This window comes from Lactuca sativa, chromosome 4 (assembly GCF_002870075.4).
Source record: "Lactuca sativa cultivar Salinas chromosome 4, Lsat_Salinas_v11, whole genome shotgun sequence".
In the NCBI taxonomy this organism is placed as follows: domain Eukaryota; kingdom Viridiplantae; phylum Streptophyta; class Magnoliopsida; order Asterales; family Asteraceae; genus Lactuca; species Lactuca sativa.
The window spans coordinates 170,083,251-170,100,491 of NC_056626.2; the positions used below are offsets into that span (position 1 = coordinate 170,083,251).

Consider the following 17,241-nt stretch of genomic DNA (forward strand, 5'->3'; position numbering starts at 1 on the left):
TCCCAGTCACAAACTTGAGAGGGCACAATCGAGATTCAAACATGTCATTGAAAAGTTCAATGTATCTCAAAAAGATCTAGGAGTTTCAAATCCAATAAAACCTAATAGTAAAATATTTCGTTCTTATGGTGGAAATTGGTAAATCATCATTTACCTACCTTCAACTATTTTATAGCTTGGATTACGGCATCCCTCTTCCGGTTATAAATAGGTTGTTGGATCCTAGCCTTAATATTTCATTTTGGTGACTTATTAAGGATTCTTCATCTACTTAAACTTGTCCTTCTTCATTTCATATGTCTTCCAACACTACTACTGGATCAAACCCTATAGGCTCCTTTTCCCTCATGAACTTGTGTGGGAGAGTCACTTTTGATGGGTCTAACTTCAATGAATGGATTAGAAACATAAGGATGATTACCCTCTATGAGAACAAGGAATATATCCTTGATAAGGAGCTTAGGGTTATCAATGAGTCCACTGCTACTCCTGAGGAGCTTGCGAAGTACACTGCACATGAGAGGGATGCTACCAAAGTGTCCTGCATCATGTTGGCTACCATGACTCTTGAACTTCAGAAATCCTATGAAGATTTCTACCCCTATGAGATGCACCTGGATCTGATGGATAGGTACCATCAGAGCGCGCGTCAAAAGAGGTATGAAATCGTCTCCTCCATGATAACGGCCATGATGAAGAACGGTGAACCCATCACCGGTCACTTGCAGAAAATGAAAAGGTTCGCTGACCGGTTATTGAAGCTGAATGTAGACTTCCCTGAGGACTTAGCGATTGATATCATTCTCCATTCCTTACCTCCTAGTTATGATCAGTTTCGTATGACTTATCATATGAACAAGGAGGAAGTTACACTTAGCAAACTTCAATGACTTTTAAGGACCGCTGAAAGAGGCCTTAAAGGTAAGTCGACTGTTACTTCTACTCCTACTCCTACAACAGCCCCTGTTCTTGCAATTGGGCAGGGAAAGGGTAAGAAGAGGAAAAACCCTTCGAAGGGTACCAAGGGTACCCCCTTGATGGTTCCTCTTCAAGTGGGACAAAGAAAGGTCCCATTACTCCTTCCTCAAACCCAAAGGAAGCACAATGCTTCTATTGCCAGGAAAAGGGGCACTGGAAGCGAAGCTGCCCCAAATACTTGCAAGATGTAAAGGATGTGAAAGTTAAACCCACCCATGCACGTATTTATACAATAATGTCTAATAACTCATCTAATGCTAATTCTTGGGTGCTTGATACAGGTTGTGGTATTCACATTTGTACTGATTTGCAGGGCCTAAGAAGAAGTGAGCAAGTGGAGCACGGGAAGATAAACTTAGTCATGGGCAACAGGAAAGCATCACTTGTCACCAAGATAGGAGTTTATTCTTTATTGCTTAATAATGGGTTAATGTCAGATTTGAATAAATGTTGTTACTCGCCTGAAATGGTGAGAAATATTATTTCCTTTCATGGCTTGTACAAACAAGGGTTTACATTTTCATTTGATAATAATAATGGTGCTATTAATGTTTATTAGAATGATGTATTTTACTTTAAAGCATTACCTTGTGATGGTGTATATGAAGTTGTGAATTTTGTAGACAATCTAGGAAATAATGTGTTGCATATTGATTCTTCAAATAGTTTGGATAAAGCATCCTTGTGGCATTGTTGTCTTGGACATGTCAACACAAAGCGCATAGGCCAGCTCCAAAAGGCTGGTGTTTTGGAATCATTTGACCTAAAGTCGGATGATAGTTGCGAGTCTTGTTTACTTGGAAAAATGACAAAGTCACCCTTCACTGGTACTTGTGAGAGGGGTGAGGGTTTGTTGGACCTCATACACACAGATGTTTGTGGACCCTTCAAATCAGCCACAAGGGATGCTGATCGTTATTATTTGACTTTTACTGATGATTATAGTAGATATGGATATTTCTATTTAATAAAGCATAAGTCAGAGACTTTCGAAAGGTTTATAGAGTTTAAACCGGAAGTCGAGAATCAATTGGGCAGGAACATTAAGATGCCTCAAGCCGATCGTGGTGGTGAGTATCTTAGTACAGAGTTCCTCAACTATCTCAAGGAATGTGGGATCATCTCACAATTGACACATCCTAGGACACCACAGTTGAATGGTGTGGCTAAGAGGCATACTCGAACCTTGTTGGATATGGTTCGTTCCATGATCAGTCGAGCTTTGTTACCAATCTCATTCTGGGGGTATGCCTTAGAGACTGCCGCCCATATCCTCAATCTAGTCCCTACTAAAAAGGTTGCTGAAACACCTCACGAGATGTGGACTGGGAAAGTTCCCAATCTAGACCATATCAAGATTTGGGGTTGTGAAGCTTTTGTGAGGCGCGAGTCTCATGACAAGCTTGAACCTCGAAGTGAGAGGTGTATTTTCATCGGCTATCCACAAAGATCCTTTGGTTACCTCTTCTACAGACCCAGTGATAATGTGGTCTTTCTAGCAAGAAGAGGAGTCTTTCATGAGAGAGAATTTATAATCCAAGGGGACAGTGGGAGGAAAATTGACCTTGAAGAGCTTCAAGAGTCAAGTGGTGAAGGAACCTCAAATACTACCGACCAACTTGAGGAGGAAACTCATGTTGAGCCGATAGATGAGTCCGTACCTCCGAGGCGTTCCACTAGAGTTAAGAACACACCTGAATTTTATTATCGTTATCACATCACCACTGAAGGTGATACATTTATTAGTGATAGTACACTAATAGATTTGGATGAACCTAATAGTTACAGGGAATCCATGACAGGCCCTGAGTCTGCTAAATGGAAGGAGGCTATGGACAGTGAGATTCAGTCCATGTATGACAATCAAGTGTGGGACTTGGTTGACAATGTACCAGGTCGTAAGACAGTTGGGTGTAAATGGATCTTCAAAATTAAGACCGACATGGATGGGAAGGTACACACCTATAAATCAAGAATGGTGGCAAAGGGCTTTACTCAAACTTCGGGAGTTGACTATGATGAGACCTTTTCACCAATAGCAAAGAATAAGGATAATTTCCGCTCTCAGTCAGGCTGGGTCTTTATCCTAAATGGAGGGGCAATTACTTGGAAAAGTTCCAAGCAGGAGACAGTAGCTGATTCTACTTGTAAATCAGAGTACATAGAAGCGAGTGAAGCGGAAAAGGAGGCGATATGGCTAAAGAACTTCATCTGAGACCTTGGAGTTGTACCAGCTATAAAGGAGACAATGGAAATTTTCTATGACAGAGAAAGTGCGGTTGCTTTGGCTAAAGAACCAAGAGATCACGATAGATCTAGGTACATTAACAGAAAATACCATTTCATCAAACATCGAATAGAACAAGGACTCCTCGTAGCAAAGAGGGTATTATCAGATGATATTAGTTTCAATAATCAGATTTCTGAAACTTGTAAAATGTAATTGACATTTTGATGATTAAATAAAAGTTGTTATTTATTTATGAGTAAAGTGTCACTATCTTATGTTAATCGTTTACTATGGTTTCAGTTTTGCATGTTTTGACTTCCAGAATAATTATTTTATTCGAACTCTCCACAGTCGGTCATATGTCGGAAGTAGATATGAATCAAGACTGTCATGAATTTGGTTTGTATGATATGTCTAAAGGGTATTAGACGTAACAATAGTTTTTGCAACATTCATGAGTGCTCATAAGTCCTGAGTATTGGATACAACCCACGTTCACTTGCATCACTTCATGGAATTTATCTCGAGTGATTGTGAGACGGTAATATCATATAAATCTTTAAACCTAGAGATATGATTTGTTGACTATGAGTTGGTTATCCATTGATTGTACGAAAACGCATTGGTAACTCGATGTTATAAAATGTGCTTTTGTGCATAATTCAACAAGTAGTCAGTACAAGCATATGAGTCAAAGTTTATCTGTTCCTTCTAGAAATAGAAGTGATATCTGGGCCCCTGGATGATTTGGTTTTGACTTATGTACTAGGCTCGGTAAGAACCTAATTGATGTGTTCAATTTAGTTCTATGTCAAAACAAATCAGAGATCGAGAAACAAATGTTGGACAATAAGTAAGACCATGTTCCATGTGTTTGTGCGGCTGATATCTTGAGAGCAGAGGATTATATGATCACTTATCTTAAATGGCGTATCATTATCATCTCAGTTCCGAGAGACTTTGAAAGAGCTACGATTTCTAGTCGGATCCTGAAGTCATATATGCAAATATATTTATTAGACTTATCCAAGTGGGGGATTGTTGGATATAGTGTCTAAGTCCATAACTTTATTTGGTATGTACTTGACCCGACCCGGCATGGTTCATTTGGGTTGCATGGCATTACAATACTTGGATAGAGTAAATGAGAGAAAGGACACTTGTGATTATTAATATATTATAAGTTTTCATATATTAATAATAGTATTATTTAATTAGTGTTGATCAAGTATTAATTTAGAATTAATTTGGTGATCAAAATGAGACTAATTAAATATATAGGGTTGATTATGACAATCATCTAATCTTTTATGGTAGATTTATGATCCATGGTTTATGCAGTTGGGTTATAACCATTTGGAGCTCCATGGATAGTTCATGGGAGTTACAAACCCATGGATCATTAGAAATAAAGAGACATGACAATTAAGGGTATTCATGTGAAAACCCTAATTGTGACAACACTATAAAAGGAGCCCTATAGCTAGCAAAATCGGACTACTAGTGAGTTCTAAGAGGGCATAACCGATTCTGAGTGCAAGTGTAATCTCTCAAGTTATTCCAAGTCTTGTAGTGTTGTGTGAAGCATTTGAGGCACAACATTTGGGGTGCTAGGCTCACAAAGTCTTCAAGGAATCCAAGCAACAAGAAAGGTATGTACTTCTACCAGTTTTTATATTACATATTCCCATGTCATGCTAGTTAGGAAGTAAACGTTGAAAAATCAAATTTGCATGTATATTAGAGAAAACATAGATTCAAGGTTTATAGGGTTGCATGTGCACCATATGCGTGTTAGAATGCTCAAAACCCATCATATATAATTAACAACATGCATACGGAGCCTTCAGCATGTCTGGACCGCCTCACCGGGCCTTCAGCCTATTTGTACCACTCACAAAACCTTCAGCATGTCCGGACCGCCTCACCAGGCCTTTAGCATGTTTGGACTGTTCTTCGGGTCTTCAGCCTGACTAGTCCTCCTCACAGGCCTTCAGTCTATCCGGGCTGCCCTAGGTCTATTGGCCTTTAGCACTAAGCAGGACCGCCTTAACCTAACCATACACACAAACCATGTCGACATATACATAACAAATAAGCATACATATAACATATCAATATAAATATCGTCGGGTTTGTTGACTGGCCACACAAAGCACTACAGTCTCAACCCAACCATACTACATCAACACATGCGACTGGTAAAGATATAGCCAGAACAGGTAACAGGTAGATCTAACAGATCACTAAGCATAACATCATCCTATCTACTAGGATACAGATCTTATAGATCACTATTTCATCACAAGCATACGAAAAACCAAGATACCAATCCAAAGGGCCGACATTGGTGCCTTCGACCCGAGAGTATACTGACGAGAACTCACCTCGCACTATCGAAACACACAGATGATCCTTGGCTGCTATTACCAAGCCAACCCATTAACAGTTGATCCCACGAGAAATCTCTGACTACATATACGTTAGATCCCGCACGCTATAAAACACCACAAATGACCGTTCATTAATAACTAGGTCCTGACTCACACCATGAGTCCAATTTAGGGTAAAAAAACCTTTTTACCCTTCCTCAAACTTGGCCCAAGACTATGGCCCAAGCTAAATGACAAAAATCCTAAAAAATCCAATTAAGTTTATAAGGCCCAAATATGGCCGAATTTTCCAAATTGGGCCCAATCCCTTTCATTTCCTTCACTCAAGAAAATCTAGCAAGCCAAGAGTCCAAACCATGAAATTCAGATGGCCCAACATGACCCAAAACAATCCAAGTCCAAACCAAAGCCCAAAACGAAGAATCCCAAAATGACCGAGTACACGGTGTGTACTCCTAAGGTATGCTCAGCGTACACAAGGCTGCATAGAATCCACCATCGGGGTGGCTCATCGGGTACATGGGGCACACACTATGTTACGGCGTACCCTTGCAATTCCATTACCTTTCTTAAGTGCTTAATGGCTTTAGCACTTGAGCCTATACTTCATATCCATGTTTCAAAAGTACTCCTAAATCATAAAGTCTCAAAGTTTAATACTTTATACATCCAAAAAGGGCTTAATACATGGTCTTAATCCATTAAGACCTCCTACAAAGAACAAGGAACCAAACTAGCAAAAGGGACCTCAATTTTATGCCTTAGGACCCATCCTAGGGTCTAAAAGGATAGCTCAACACATCCAAAACAAAGCATGCACAATATTAGGACTTTTGGGACAAGAAGCACACCAAAAACCTACTAAAACAAGATCTAAACAATCCAAGCATAAAGGTAGAACCTTTTTATCTTCTGGATCTTCTTTATGAAGTGGTGATCCAAGATCTACTAGCTCGCTTCACTCTCCTATCAACTTGATGCAACTTCTTCTTCTTCAATCACATAAGAAACACACTCTAAGCTCTCACACACATACACACACACACACACACTAGAGAAGCTAGGACTTGCCAAAAACGATTCCAGAACTTGGAGGCTGAAAAGATGATGGAAAAGGGTCCATAATGATGCTTAAATACTCCACAAATCCTAAAAGTTAGGGTTTTCACCTGGACACACGTACGCCAATGTACATATATGTACGCCCATCGTACTAGGGCGCGTCGTAGTACGCTTAGCGTACTCACATGTACACCATGTGTACTACTCATGCTCCAAAATTACCATATTGCCACTAGGGCTTCCCATGGCCACTTCTTTTCAACCCATGGACCAAAAATGATATAATTAAAACCCAAGGGACAAATTTGAAGTTACTTGAAGGATAGAGTGTTACAAATTCATGCATGGGATTTAGGTCGTAAACTCTCTTTGTGAACTAATATGGGTTCAAGACATGCATTGGAAATGCATATCTATAAAGCACCAATTTTTACGTTGGTTTTAATGTTAGAAACACTTCGGGAAATGATGGACTTTGGACTTAAAGGGATAACTTCTTAATGGTTAAGCCCATGAATTTTTGAACCTAGGTTTTGAGTTTTAGATGTTTTGGATGGTCCTAATGGGTAAAGTTAGAAACGTTATCCTTCTAGACCATGTTTTATACTAGATTTGGGCTTGGAATATCGCTATGTCGTGGCGACTGGGGTCAGATCGGTTGTTTTGTCATCTTGTGCCCACGGCGTGGCCAAGGAAGACTACGACATGGCGAGTCAACTTTGACTTTTGATTTACGTTGACTTTTGGTTACGCCCCTAGTCTTGGAAGAAAAGCTAAGGGTGTAGTTTATATGGCTGTATAGGTGGTTGGTAGCATCTATGTTGGCAATAGTAGTAGCATTTACAGTTGATCATCATTTGATAGGTGAGTTTCTTCACTGTACTCATGGGTCAAAGACACCATTGCCGACCCATTGGATTATGTTTGTAGAATGATAGTTGTCTTTGTGACACTTTTTTTTATGCATGTATGTGCTTGTTGTCTTTGTGACTCTTGCTAGTATGATTGTATGCTTAGTTGTAAGGATGATATAGACCCGATATACAATTGAAAGAGACCGAAAGGGGTTGAAATAGACCCGATACTAGTTGAAAGAGATTGAAGGGGGTAAAATACACCCAATACCAGTTGAAAGAGATCGAAGGGGGTCAAATAGACTCAATTATGTGTTGACTGTTATGTATGTATGCTATGGGGTATTTTGGGGAAACTCACTAAGAAGTGTGCTTACAATTTGAAAGGGAAGGGCTCGACATGATCGCACCACATCCACCAGCATTCTACATTTTATAACCTGATTTGTACTCTGATAACTATTTTATACATTATCAAGTTTGATGGGTTTTGAAAGGAATGAATGATGTGTTGTTGGTTCTTAAAATTAAAATTTGTACTTAGTAATTTTTGCGGACGTTATAGTAATGTTTTCTTAATGAAATATAAGCATGAAGCATTTGAAATGTTCAATTTATTGCAAAGTAAAGTTGAAAATCAACTCAAAAAAACAATTAAAATCCTTCATTCAGGTTGAGAGGGTGAGTATCTAACCAAGAGTTATTAGATATGGTTTTCTCTATGATGAGTAGAAGTATTCTTCCTCTATCATTTTGGAGTTATGCCTTACTTATTGCCTCCCATATTTTACATACGAACCAGCCAGGAAAGTATATAAAACACCTTATTATATTTTGCATGGAAAGGTTTCATACTTATCTTACATCAAGGTGTGGGGTTGTGAAGCTTAGATGAGATAATTGGATTGAAGACATGAATGTTGAGATGCAATCCATGTATGATAATGAAGTATGGGACGTGGTTGCAAAAGGATTCACTCAAACTCATGGTCTTGATTGTTATAAAACTTTTTATCTGGTTTTATGATTAAATCAATTAGGATAATATGTGTCATAGCCGTATATTATGACTATGATATGGCAATTGGATATCATAACCGCTTTTGTTAATGGACACTTACTTAAATATAGGGGGTGTAAATAAGCCAAGTTTCTCGGGATCGACTCGTTAAAATGTCAACTCAATCTTGAGTTAAACGAGCTCGAGCCAAGCTCAAGCATAGTTTTAGGCTCATTTATATATTAACTAGCCCCAGCCTGAGCTTCATTTGTCGAGATCAATTAGTATCATGAGTCAATGCATATTTATATAATATAATTTTATATATTAACTAACTAATAATTAAATATTAAATATTAATGATAAACACTATTTTTACTGAGCTTAAAAAACACAAATGAGCTTGATATTGGACTATTAGACGAGCTAACCTCAAGCCATGCTTAGGTTCATTTAGGTACACCTGACAAACGAGTCGATACCAAGCCAAGTTTGAGCATTTTAATTCCTCCATGAGCTAAAATCGAGTTCGAGCCTCTTGAATTTTAAACAATCCGATCCCGAGCCTACAGTCAAGTTTGCCTCGACTTGTTTACCCCTACTTAAATATGTCTATTGGTTCAGCCTGAAGGTTTTGTCAATCTAAAACATCCAAATAAAGTGTGTAACCTTAATAGATTCATTTATGGATTAAAGAAAGCATCTCGAAGTTGGAATATTCATTTTAATGACGAAATCACAAAGTATGGTTTCATCAAAAATGTAGATAACTCTTATGTTTACAAGAAAACTAGTGACAGTGCAATGACATTTCTAGTCTTTTATGCCGAATACATACTACTCATGAGAAATCACATTCCAACATTGCAAGGTGCAAAATCTTTGCTTGGAAAGAGTTTCTCAACAAAAGATATATGTGAGGCGGACTATATTGCAATAAATATCTATAGAAATATATCAAAGGACCAGACACATTATCAAAGATTCAGTTACATTTAGGATAAAGTAAAAAAGATGAGATATTTGTATTCAAAAAGTTCACACATATCAAAACTTGGCATATCCATTCACTAAGCCCTTCCACAAGCTAAGCCTAAGGTTCATGTTAGAGTTATAGGACTTTGCTTTTCTACTGATTGGATTTGATCTGGGTATAGTGTTGAATGTTGGAAAATTGTAAGAGATAACTATTGTAATAATTTTGATAGATGGAATTGTTGGATTAGTGTCTAAGCCCGTAACCATATTTGGTAAGTACTTGACCCGGTTGTGCATGGTCCTTTTGGGTTGCCTTCACCAAAGCAGCTTGACTGGAGAAATAATAGAGAAAGAGGTTATTATGACTTATTAATATATTATAAGAATAATATATTAAAGGAGAAATCAGATTTGTTTAATTAATATTGGTCAATAATCAATTAAGAATTAATTTTGTGATCAAAAGTAATTAATTAAACTAGAGGGGCTAAATTGTAATTATGTGATAGTTGCAAATTAGGGTAATGGATTCCCCATGAATAGGGTGGATCAATTCAAGGTGATCGGGCCTTAGAATTCGTCCAAGGATAAGGCGTCTTGGCTTGTCTTATGGGTTGCTTGGTGGGCAAGCAACTAGATAAGGAAAAGGACTGAAACCCTAATCTATACCCTATATAAAGACCCCTTAGGCCTTAGGAAATCGGCCACTTGATCCCTAGAAGGCTTAGAGCCGATTTCCTGCCTCTCCGTTCTCTCTCTCTTGCCATTCCATTTACTTGTGGTGTTTGTGAGCCATTAGAGGTACTACACTTGTGGTACTTGCTTTCAAGACTAAGAGATTGAAGATTTGTGTTGTTATTGCAATATAACAACAAGAGGTCTGTAATCACTTCTACTACATAAATTTCGAAATACCTAGGTGTATGTTAGGGTTCTTCTTGTGTTCATAAATTTTTGTATCTAATAGAGATAACATAGATCCTAATCTAGGGTTGCATGCACACATAGGATTGTTTGTATAAAACCCACCAACAGTATCAGAGCTTATGGTTAAATTGTTTTCAATTAGAATTATACAATTTTATGAATTTGACACTTTAGGGTTTATGGCCAATAAACCCTTGGAGGAAAGGATTTCATAATTAGGGTTCTTGAACCCTAGTTTTCGAATTTTGAAAAGGGTTTTCAAACCCTTTCCATTTTGCCCAAGATTTCGAAATCTAGGGTTTGCAAACCCTAGGATTTTCGAAATATGCCTCCTCCCCAAGATAAGATCCTAAATTTTAGGGATATGGATAATCCCATATCTTGTAATTATCTTTTAATGGTTAAATATGGTAATTAAAGATTTTGAATTATCTCACCCCATGATTTTCGAAATCTAGAGGGATTTAAGGGATTAGGATAAAACTAATTGTTTAATTTAAGACAATCCTTTATGATTTAGTAATTCAAATTAATTGTTTAATTTAGATAGTTATTAAATCAAGAGTTTTAATATTTAAAATTTAAATTTAAAGGTTTTAAATTTTCGAAAATTTTAAATTGAAATTAAAACTCTAGTATTTTAAAATGTTTAAAATACACCCTATACTATTATATTATTACATGATTAATATATATATATATATATATATATATATATATATATATATATATATATATATATATATATATATATATATATATATATATATATATATATATATATATATATATATAACTAAAATGCTAGTCTTACCGTTAGTATGCCTCATTCACGAAGCCAATCTATAAGGGGGTATAAGGTTATGGCCTATAAAATGGCCATTTAATGCGTATCCACTCTTACCCACCGCTTTCTTGATTGGTGGAGGGTCGTTAGCCGAACGGGTAGGAGAGGGCAATCCTTTCTTCATTAATAAGTATAATGAATCTATATAAAGTAACTAAACATTTTTACAAAATTCCCAATCCTAGTTAGTTTACGCAAAAGTGAATTGATGCAATCCCATGAAATTACACTTTGCACCCTTGCTAAGAAGTTAGTGGAGCGTGTGTGGTTAACCGGCACACTAATTGGTTATAAGAAAAGGTGGCAAAGGGTGACTCATTGTTTGTCATAGTTCGATGGAGCGTGTGTGGTTAACCGGCACATCGAATAGGTCACTATAACAATGAGGGCACCATGTACATTTTCATGGTTATTCACACCCGCTTTGTGATCCTCGACATCCCAGTCACAAACGAGAGGGGCATATCGAGATTTAAACATGCCATTGAAAAGTTCAATGAATCTCAAAAGGAATCTAGGAATTCTTAATACATTTAAAACCTAAACCTTTTATGTTTTTCATGGTGAAGAATTCGTGAATTGTCATTCACTTACCTCCAAATTATTTGCATGTTGGATTACGGCATCCCTCTTCTAATATGTAAATAATGATGTTGGATCCTAGCCCTAATTTCTCATTTTGGGTGTTTAATTAGGGATTCAATTCTAATAAAACTTTGTTCCTTTCTGATATTGCCATATTTATACTTATTTTTAGGTAGTATTTAAGTACATTTTTATTAATAAATTGATAATATGTTTAGAATAATGATACTTATAACTTTAAATTGTTATTTTCAGTCAATATAAAGGATTTTCGAAGAGAGGGACCAAAAGTGACAAAATGTGGAACATGGGAGGCTTGAAAGACAAGAAAATAATAAATTCACGATAAATACTTAATTCACGATGTGGCAATCAAGCTCACGACGTGGCATGGGGTTTCTAGAAGATAGACATCGCGACGCGGAGGATTTCCTTGGAGGATACGGATTACTTGAAGCCCACGACGTGGCACTCCTCTGGCCACGACGTGGCGCGGGTTTTTGAAGATTATATAAGTTCTCCTGATTATTACGAAAGGGACAAGCTTTTGGCAGAAGGAAAGAGTTCCAGGAGACGATTCAGAGCGAAAGAAGGGTTCTGGAAGAAGGTTTTCAACACCAAAAAGAATAGAGGTTTATATTTTAGTTAAATAAGAACATGTCTTTCATTATTTTTAGCTGTGTTGGTTTAGTTGCTATGATGAGCAGCTAAATCTAGCTTCTCATGTTTAGCTAGATGAAGCTTTAAACTTATGAATAGTTATATTTTTATGGATTAAGTTTAGTTGGTAAAAATTGCTTGTGTTTGACATGTATAACCTAGCATGTTATTATTTGTTTTTCTAATTGCTTGATTGCATGTTCTGTGTAGCTTAGTGAACATTGAATTGTTAGAGCTAGGATTGACCAATCTTAGTTAGTAATTAGAATAAATAAAGCTTAGCTGTGCTAGAGAATGTGTATTGTGATCATAATTACGTTTATACAACAAATCTTACATAGCATATTTACATTCATAATTAGTTATGTGTTTAATTATGTGCGAACATACATGGTTTGAGATGAATTAGTTAATTATTGGTAAGTTAGAACTAAATACTAATACAACTAAAAACCAACTTAATAATCCGTAATCATTAGCTAGCCATAAGGTAGAAGTGGATTCAAACTAAACAAGAGTGTGTTTTTATTTATTGAATTTAATTTAATTTCATCTGATCTTGTAAAACCAGATAAAACCCCTTTTAAACTTGTTAATAAATTAGGTTAATTTAATAGTAAATAAATTAATTAGAACACCGTTCCCTGTGATCGACACCCGACTTACTCAAGCTATACTATAATCTGACAAGGTACACTGCCTATAAGTGCATAGTTAGTTAAGCTTGTTAGGTTATAAATATTAAAATTAATGAGTACTTTTGTGCACATCAAGTTTTTGGCACCGTTGCCGGGGAACGGCTTAGTTTTTAGCTTATTTATTTGCATTAAATTAATCGATCCTTCTTGTGGAGTAAAAAACCACAAAAAGTTAATTTTTCAGCAAAATAAAATTTTTCTGTCAATCACAGAGTCCACGACGTGGACAGTTAAAAAACTAAATTTATAGTTTGAAGTTAGTTTTTCTTATTTTAGTTCAGTTTTACGTTTTTAGTTTAGCAAGTTGCAGAAGTTCATGACCAGAAGCTCAAACACACACTTGGCACCACCACTGGAAGATCCTGAGTCTGCACTTCACAAGAAAAAGACGCCCTTACAAAAATTGAAGTCAGATTTTTCTAGGAATTCGGGAAAGAGGACCGGAGAGTCAAGTTCATCAGCGAGCACAAGAGCAATCTTGAGCATTTGGATCATACACCCATCCAAACCGAGTCCGAAAGCGATATCGAGCCAGAATTTGAAGAACACACGAGCGAACCCGAGAACGAGCCAAGGAACAAGATGGAAGCGATTGAAGAAATGTCCATGGGAGCTTACAAGAAGTGGATCCGAGAAGATGTGGGTCCCGGTTTAGTCCAACCCGTAATACCTGCCACTGCCACATTCGAGCTGAAGGGACACATATTGACTGCACTGAAGGACATCCCATTTTTCGAGAAAAATCATGAGGATGCTTTAAGCATCTAGATGAAGTCAACGACATTGCGGATTACTTTAATGTCCCAAATGTCAACAGAAACACAGTCTTGCTTAGGATGCTTCCCATCACTTTCAAAGGAGCTGCTAAGGAGTGGTTAAAGGCACTCCCACCGGGTACAATCACCACTTGGGCTCAAATGCGTGAGCAATTCCTGGACCAGTTTTGCCCGCCATCCAAGATAGCCAAACTCAAGAAGGCAATAGCCAACTAAGAGCAACAGTCGGGGGAGTCACTATACGAAGCATGGGAGCGGTACAAGGGCTTGCTCAAAAATTGCCCTCAACATGACCTAAATGTGCAGCAAGAGATGTCAATCTTTTATGATGGGTTCAACGTGATGACAAGACAACTCCTTGATTCTCAAGGACCGTTGACAAAGAATAATCCAAGGGAGGTCAAGGAGCTAATTGAAGAATTCGCGAAGCACTCTTGCGAATACCACAACCCGAGGCAAGATGGAATCAAAGGCGGTGCAGGGGCCCAAACTAAAGAAATAGCAGCTGTCATGGCCACGCTGAATAATATGGATCGCAGGATAACACAAATGGACCAGTCGATACATGCCATAAGAGTGGGTTGCAAGAGATGCAGTGGTCCACACTTGACCAAGGACTGCAATGTAGATGAGTTTGGGAACAAAAAAGCTCAAGTGTGCTACTCTAGTGGGGATAAGTTTGATGAGGACAGGAGGAAACCGAAGAAGGAGTGGCTGCCATATGAAGAGTACAAGAAGCAAAAAGAAGAAAAATATAGGCAGACAGGTCGAGGCCTTTATCAAAAGGAGCAGCCACCAGCGGAGAAGAAACCCGACCTAAAGACCATTTTGATGAAGTTTATGGAAGCTTCGGAAAAGAGACACGATGCCACTGATTCTGCCATTATGGAACAATAAACTCTGATAAAGAATCAGCAAGCCTCCATCCATAACCTTGAAGTACAATTTGGTCAACTAGCCACTTTAGTTCATGAAAAATTGTCCCCGACGAATCCCGAAGTAAAGACCCAATCTCACGTAATGGCCATCGATAATGAAGAAGATGCAGTCTCTGAATTCCTGGAGGCATTGGAAGAAGAACCGCAACAGCCCGAGAAATAAAGGATCGAAAGTGGAGAAATTGTTGAACCAGGCTCGCCATGCGTGGCACTCCTCTGGCCACGACGTGGCGTATGTCTGATCAAAAACCCTTTGAGCCCGTTCCAGCTTATCAGCCACCTTTGCCATTTCCCACCCGAGCTGCACCTAGTCTACTAGAGAAGGAGCATTTAGAGTATGTAAAGCATGTGAAGGGAATCCCAATTAATACCCCCTTTGTCGAGTCCTTATCCAAAGCTCCCAAGAACCAGAAATTACTGCAAGACTTGATAGACACTCGAAGGCAATTAAAGAAGCAGTCTACAATGATTCTAAGTGAACAAACTTCAAAAGCTGTGTTGGGAGAAACACCAGAAAAGATGGGGGATCCTAGACGCCTCACTCTTCCATGTGAGTTTGGGAATAAAATGAAGTTTAGTGCTTTAGCCGATTCTGGGGCTAGCATTAATCTGATGCCTTTTTCATTTTATCAAAAATTGGAGATTCAGAAGATGAAGGCTACAAAAATGAAGATTCACATGGAGAATCGTTCGGTGACACAACCTCATGGCATCGTGGAGGATATTTTGGTGCAAATTGGAAAATTTGTTTTTCCAATAGACTTTGTAGTCTTGGACATGAAAGAAGATCCAGATGTTCCAATAATCCTTGGTCTTCCATTACTTAACACTGCTGGAGCCCTTGTTGATATTCGCGAGTCTAAGCTCACTTTGAGGGTTGGAGATGAACAAGAAGTCTTTGGGATAAAGATGACTTTCAAGAAGATAAAGAAGAGGTGTTCACAATTAACGAAGAGAATGAACTAGAAGAATTGGAAAAGCTTACGGAAGAAGAGATAAAGACAGTTCATCGAGTCAAAAGGACAAAACCGAGGGCATTTGTTCCATATTTGATTGAAGTCATAGCTTACAAGAGTCCGCCTTCTTGGGTGAGCAAAGAGGATGAAGAGATAACAAGTGATGAAGAGGAGGTCACTTCAAGAGTAACAAAGCAGGTGGTGAAAGAAGAGGGGGCTGCTATGGAGTGCAAGGAACAAACTAAGGGCACAAAACGAAAGCTTGAAGAAGAGGGCAAAGCTAAAAAGGAGAATTCAAAGAAGGCATATAAAAGGCGAGTTCAACCTTACAAGCGGCGGTTCAAGGAACAAAATATCTTAATGGTGGACTCTTCAGAAGATTTAACGTAGAAGGCACGGAGTCCAGCTCAAGACTCCAAGAAAAAGAAGCGCTTCTCGGGAGGCAACCCGAGTTTGGTTTGCATTTTCTTTTCTTTTAATTTTTTTTAGGAAAGACATCAACTCATCATCTAATAACTGATAATTAGTAAAGAATTAGCTGTGAGGAACTTTAAATAATGAAGGAAATGCAAAGTAATTAGTTAATATGTGAGAATTTATTAAAATTTTGCATTTGGGCGGTTTCCACAACGTGGGCAAAGCCAGCCACGTCGTGGGTCAAATTGAAAACACGGGACCAGATGACAGATTTAAGGTCCACGACATGGGCATAGCTAGCCACGTCGTGGCCTTAAAAAAGTAGGGGGGACCATTTCCTTAAAACCCTTTGACCGATAATTCTCATTCCCCACTTGAAAACCGCCGCACGAACGGGAACATCAAAACCCCACAGCTAATTTCTTAATCTATTTCAAATTTCCTTGCAAGATCTTGTCAATTTACTCTACTTGGTATGTATTCTACTCATTTTTTGTAGTTAGTTCTTCCAATTTCAAGTTTTCATGGTTAGGGTTTGTATGATTCACGAAATTGGTTGAATCTAGTGGTTGATTTTAGATTGCATGTCCCTTAAATGTCCATAGGAACAAACCCCAAGCACTAATTTTGGTAGAAATGTCATATAAATGGACCGATCCAAGAATTGTGACCGACTGTGGCCCACGATGTGGCATAGCCTGGCCACGTCGTGACTTCTGGCAAAACAGCATCAATTGTTTTAATGTTTTGGATGTTTGCTGTTTTGGTTTGATTTTGTATGCAGAAATGGGACCACGACGAGCTGTTCCACAGGAGGAAAACTCGATAGATGTAGCAAGTATACATCCTTTATACCAGTTTCCTCAAAACATTCCCCGACCGTTGTTAACTACTTACGAGAATCGGTTAGGATGGCTGTACAATAGGGAGTTTGCGATAGCC

At 38.1% G+C, this 17,241-nt stretch overlaps 1 non-coding gene across 1 annotated transcript; it reads right to left on the reverse strand.

The window, feature by feature from the left end:
• Positions 1-14,177: 14,177 nt before the first annotated feature.
• Positions 14,178-14,284, reverse strand: LOC111906870 (small nucleolar RNA R71). The gene has a single exon (XR_002855370.2). It is a non-coding gene; the product is annotated as a small nucleolar RNA R71 (small nucleolar RNA).
• Positions 14,285-17,241: the final 2,957 nt, after the last annotated feature.